This window comes from Primulina tabacum, chromosome 18, assembly GCF_025594145.1.
Source record: "Primulina tabacum isolate GXHZ01 chromosome 18, ASM2559414v2, whole genome shotgun sequence".
NCBI classification, from domain to species: domain Eukaryota; kingdom Viridiplantae; phylum Streptophyta; class Magnoliopsida; order Lamiales; family Gesneriaceae; genus Primulina; species Primulina tabacum.
The window spans coordinates 1,002,096-1,008,409 of NC_134567.1; the positions used below are offsets into that span (position 1 = coordinate 1,002,096).

The 6,314-nt window shown below is 38.9% G+C and overlaps 1 non-coding gene across 1 annotated transcript; it reads right to left on the reverse strand.

The window, feature by feature from the left end:
* Positions 1–3,741: 3,741 nt before the first annotated feature.
* Positions 3,742–3,847, reverse strand: LOC142533993 (small nucleolar RNA R71). The gene has a single exon (XR_012816866.1). It is a non-coding gene; the product is annotated as a small nucleolar RNA R71 (small nucleolar RNA).
* Between the last annotated feature and the right edge of the window lie 2,467 nt (positions 3,848–6,314).

A 6,314-nucleotide genomic window follows, 5' to 3' on the forward strand; every position in this document is an offset into this window, starting at 1 on the left:
GTTTAGCCTCCTGCTCAGTCCAAGCTGGCTCATTGGTCCCCACCCCTTGTCTCCTCAAAGTCATCTTCACCTGCATCGATCAAGTCTAGTGTGTCTAAAGACTCAACATGTATAAACTGGAAATAACAAGTAATACGTAATAAAACCACATGCATCTTTAAAATAGAGCATACATACTTGAAACTTGAACGTAGTAGCATAAACGTATACGTGCCATCATCATAAAACTTTTCTTAAACATGCTTGCATCATACATACATGAACATACATAAACTTCATCATTTTTATTAAAGATATGTTTCAAAGCAAGTGACCCATACATAAATATGCCTGATCAGACTAAACCACAGTACTGGACTGACAGAGAAAGTCCACTACCACATACATGAGATCCCCGTTCATGCTTTAACGGGTGGATTGGTCCCTAGTCATGCTTTACCGCTTTCCAATCCTGATCTAAACCCGGTCATGCTTTACCGAGCGGATTGGCCTCTGGTCATTGATTTACCGCTTTCCAATCCTGATCTAAACCCGGTCATGCTTTACCGAGGTGGAGAGGTCTTCGGCCACGTTCACCGACTTCCAAACCCGTTCATAATTTGGTCACAAGACATTTAGCATACCTCAAAAACTTAAAATATTTTCTTTTGCGCGTCGAACATATTTAAAAACGTCGAGGGCTTCGTTGGAACATTCAGGACATGCTGCCCTAACAACAGCAGCAAGGATTAAGGAGATCCCAACGAAGCATGCAACCAAAACTTCAAGAACACATTAAAAAACACATATTTCAGAAAAGTCCAGTTTGAGCAGTCCCACGAAAACAATCATAACTCACTCATTTCTTATCCAAAAATTATGAATTTAATGTCAAATCGAAGGTATCAAAAAGTACTACGTTTTATATGTAGAAAGTTTTTCCAGAAAATCGACCGAAAAGTCGCAGTATTTAAAATGACAGTAAATTCGTGTTTTGAGATCCAAAAATCGTTTCAAAATTGATCCACCCATTTTTTTTGCTCAAACTTTTGCATAACATACACATGTTTTCCATACACTACAATCAAAATAATTACTATGAAAAGATCGATGCGAAAAGGAAAAGAATATACATGCCTTTTGATTGTAGTGTATGGAAAACATGTGTATGTTATGCAAAAGTTTGAGCAAAAAAAATGGCAGGAAAGATTCGAGGGTTGATCCGGGACGAACATGTCACGATTTTTCTTGAAGAAAACTCAACGAGAATTGCTGGAAAATTTGAAGAGAAGGGGACGGCTGCTGGTACACTAGAACCCTAAGCTTTTCTCTTAACAAAATGAAATGAAATGGAAGAAAGAATTGTGTGTGGGTGATAATGTGTGCGTGCGTGTGTTTGTAGGTAATTAGAGGAATTAATTTAGCTTAACTAATAATTAATTGCCTAATTAGGGGATAATCATGCATGGATAAATAATTAATAATGGGACAAAATTGTTCTTAATTAATAATTAATTGCCTAATTAGAGGATAATCATGCATGAGTAAATAATTAATAATGGGACAAAATTATGCTTAATTAATTATTAATTGCCTAATTAGAGGATAATTGATAGTTGTGGTTTTTACGTGTTTTATTGCATTATTGTGTGTGCGTTTGCACGGTGCATGCGTAAATTTCATTCACATTTTGTTCATTTTAGAGTAAACATTTGCATTGATCATGTCTCACTTGGATGTGACGAATTTGCAGGAAAAATGACTGGAAAAACTAAAATCGGAGCCAAGTGCCAAGTCAAGAAGATAATGTGCAGAAGAGTTGGCGCTCGGGCGGTGAAATTGTACCGCCCGAGCGCGAGAGGTGAAAGTCCAAAGAGAAATCCAGAGAGGTCGGCGCTCGAGCGGTTGTTTTCTACCGCTCGAGCGCGACCCGTGATCCAAGAAGAGAAAAGTTACAGAAGATTGGCGCTCGAGCGGTAATTCCCTGCCGCCCGAGCGCGAGAAGCCGCATTCCCCAAGTGCTTTACAGAGAGTGTGGCGCTCGAGCGGTAATATTCCACCGCCCGAGCGCCACCTATTTTTGGAAAAATATATTTGCCGATTCCTTACGTTAGTTGGAAAAAAGAGATGATATGGGGATGATTCTTGGATGGATTCAGACATATTGAGAGATTATTGAAGGCGGCTACAAGCCTTGGAGAGCACTTTGCGCCTGAAGTTGAAGATTTGAAGATTTCCGGGCATCGCTCTTCGTGTTTTTCGTCAACTCTAGTATTTCTTATTTAGTTTTTATCATTTGAACTTAGTTTCGTTGATTTCAATCATGAATTCTAGTAGCTAAACTTAGTTATTTGTTGGGATTTAAAGGGATCCTACCTCAACCTTTGATATAATCAATTTATATTTCGATTATTGCGTTATTCTTGTTTATACTATTGTTTTATCGTGTTGTTAGAGCGTAGCTAACTTTAACAGCGTTTTATATTGCGAGTGAGTTCGAGAGAATAACTTGTGATAGGAACGAGTAGTATAATCCGTGGATTTACAATTTACATAGATATATGAAATTGGATACGCGCTGATAGTCATAGTTCGGTAGGGCCAAAACTAGGGGATTTCATAGATCGAAATGCAATTCACTCTTGATAAATAATTAAAGACATTTAATTACTTCATTGAGTAGAATTAGTTTGGCATAGCTCGAAAGAGTGTGTTCAATTGAGTAGGAAATCCTGTCGGAAGCATACAATTACTATCGAATGAATTAATTAATTAACGATGGGTATGTGAACCGATATTCCCAACAAATCTATTTTTCATTGAATTTTAATCGACCATTTTAGATATTATCTTTCATCATTTAATTATTGAATCTTTTTATTTGCATATTTATTCAAAAAAAAATAGTAGTGTTAAAACAATCAAATCAATTTTCGTTGCTAAATGTTCAATAACTGAAAATAATAATTGTTAAATACAGTCTTTAGTGGAACGATACTCGTACTCACGTACAATATACTATAACTTGACATCGTGCACTTGCGATTAATTTTGAGCATACAAAATCATATTTTTTATTGAGTATTCCATAGTGCAAGTTTTGCTCGATCAAGTTTTTGGCGCCGTTGCCGGGGACTGTTAATCTACAATTTTATTTAGTTATTTTCTTTAGCATTAATTTATTTCCCTTGAGCTAACACTCCATATTTTATTCCAGTTATCTTGTCTAGTGCATGCCAAAGTCACTTGACGTGGAGCTTGAGTTTGATCTTGAAATTGAAAGAACTTTCCGCAGGCGAAGACAACAACAGAGACTTAAAGAACTGATGGAGAGACACGAGCAAGAACGTGAGGAGGAACAGCGTGAAAATAGACAAGTTGAGATGCCACGCCGCATACCGATGCTGGAGTATGCCCAACCTTCTTTGGATGGAGCACGCCCCAGCATTGTGAGGCCTATGGTGCGAGCAAACCAGTTCGAAATCAAACCAGCTATAATTCAGATGATTCAAAACACAGTCCAGTTTGGAGGATCTGCAGTAGATGACCCAAACACGCACATCGCAGATTTTCTTGAAATTTGCGATACTTTTAAATTCAATGGAGTTTCTGATGATGCTGTTAGGTTGCGTTTGTTTCCTTTCTCTTTACGTGATAAAGCTAAAGCATGGTTAAATTGTTTGCCTGTAGGTTCGATCACCACATGGGAGGATATGGCGAAAGCGTTTCTCATCAAATATTTTCCTCCATCTAAGACCATGAAGCTTCGGGCAGACATCACCACCTTTGCTCAATTCGAGCAGGAGTCGTTTTATGAGGCATGGGAGCGCTTCAAAGAACTCTTGCGTAGATGCCCACATCACGAGTTGCCACTTGGGTTAGTCGTTCAAACATTTTATTATGGTTTGCTTACTCCTAACCGTACTATGATAGATGTTGCGGCTTGTGGAAACTTGTTGAGAAAAACTACGGAAGAAGGATATGAGTTGTTGGAGGAGATGGCTGCTAGCAGCTATCATCCTCAATCTGAAAGAAACAACCAGCGGAGGAGTGCAGGAGTTCACCAGATAACTGATTTTTTTGCTATTACTGCACAACTTGATGCTTTAAACAGGAAACTAGACAGCTTGAATGTGGGTGGCACGGCGATGCGTCTTCAAGAGATATTCTGTGAAAAGTGTGGAGGGGAACACTATGCGAAGGACTGTCAAGATGACAATCCATTTTATGTGCAAGAAGGAGCACCAATAAATCAAGTAGGGGTCCAAAACCGTCCAAGGAACGAGCCATATTCGAACACATACAATCCTGGATGGAGGCAACATCCCAACTTCTCATGGGGTAGCCAAAACAGTCAGAATCGACCATAGGGAGGACAACCATATGTAAAACAACCGATGTACAGATCTGATCTTCCCAAAGAAGAAAAGTCCAACCTGGAGCAAATGATGTCTAAGTTTATTTCATCCACTGAAACTAGACTTCAAAACCAAGATGCATCGATAAAAGGGCTCGAGAATCAGATAGGTCAGTTGGCGAAAATGATCACGAGCAGAGAGCCGGGCACCTTGCCAAGTAACACAGAGACAAATCCAAAAGAGCAAGTGAAAGCCATCGAGTTGAAGAGTGGGAAAGTGTTAGAGTCAAGAGAAAAAGAGAGAACTCAAAAATCGGATGAGCACTCTGAAACATCCAAAGGTAAGTCCTCTAACTCTACACCAGCACCCACTGCACAACCTAAATTGTTATTCCTCCACCTTTTCCTGCAGCACTGAAAAAAGCAAGACGAGATGCACAATTCGGTAAGTTGCTTGAGGTATTCAAAAAATTGCATATCAATATTCCTTTTGCCGATGCTTTGATGCAAATGCCTAGTTATGCTAAATTTTTGAAAGATATATTGGCAAATAAGAGGAAGTTGGAGGATCACATGACGGTGAATCTTACTGAAAATTGCTCTGCTTTGGTGCAAAACAAGATCCCATCGAAACTTAAGGATCCAGGGAGTTTTTCTATTCCTTGCACGATTGGAGATGTTGTTTTTCATAAAGCGTTATGTGATCTTGGTGCAAGTATTAACCTGATGCCTCTTTCTGTGTTTAGGAAACTTGGATTGGGAGAACTTAAGCCAACGCGGATGTCTTTACAACTAGCTGACAGATCTGTCAAGTACCCCCGCGGAGTGATTGAGGATGTGCTAGTGAAAGTGGACAAATTTATTTTCCTGCGGATTTTGTGGTACTTGACATGGAGGATGATGGGATCGATTAGGGGGTAATCGTTGAGCTACAATAGCTCGGTTCTTGAAATATTGAACACCGACGAATTAAATCGAGTTTGGTTAAAAACCAAGCGGAAGATACTCGAAATAATCCTTCGAAGAAACCGATTAAATATTTTGTAAACCATTTAAAATATATGCAAGTTGAATGAGTAAAAATATTTTGGTTGAAGCATTTTATCGAACATTTGTATGCAATATTTTGGTATTTGAAGAACACATAAAATGCTTCAACAATGCATCTTTAAAACTAATGGAAATGTTAAGTAAATGCAATAAACAAATAGACACGAATTCTTTTATGGATGTTCGGAGATTAACAACTCCTACGTCACCCCTTCTTGCCTTGGGAAGGATTCACTAGAAGACTTTGATTTATACAACACTTTGTACAAACACATTCAGCTAGGACTTACCCACTGCCTAAACTGGACTCCTAGAACTCAAGATTGTAGGCAGCACCTCACAATCAGCATATTGTTTAATGTCTCATATGCAAAGACTACATACACAAGTTTTACGTCTTTGTGCAAGACTCACTCAACTACTCTTTGAAGTTCAACTCTCTTGTATATGTGTGAGTGATTGTGTGTGAGGAATTTATCATTTACAATGTATATCTCAAATGTATCCTCACACAAGGGCTTGTGCTCTCAACTAGCTGATATCTTCATGCTAACTGCTCATGCTTTGAATCCACTTCAAAGCTTTTGTTTGATCTTCAATATGTTGTATTTATAGGCTCCAACACTGATATATACGTTAGACACAATAATATGACCGTTGGAAAGTTTCTGTACTGTTTCTGGAATTGCAACGGTCAAATTCGTCTTGCTGGACATTTTCCCGACTGGTCAACTCTGGTCAATTAGTCAACTCTGGTCAACTCAACTGGTCGTTCAGTTCAACTGGTCAGCAACTGGTTCAGTTCAGTTGGTCAACTGCTGGTTCAGTTCAGTTCAGTTCAGTTCAGTTCAGTTGGTCAGCAGCTGATTCAGTTCAGTTGGTTGGTCAGCTGGTGTGCTGAAATCAGCCTAGCTGATTTCAGTTTGTG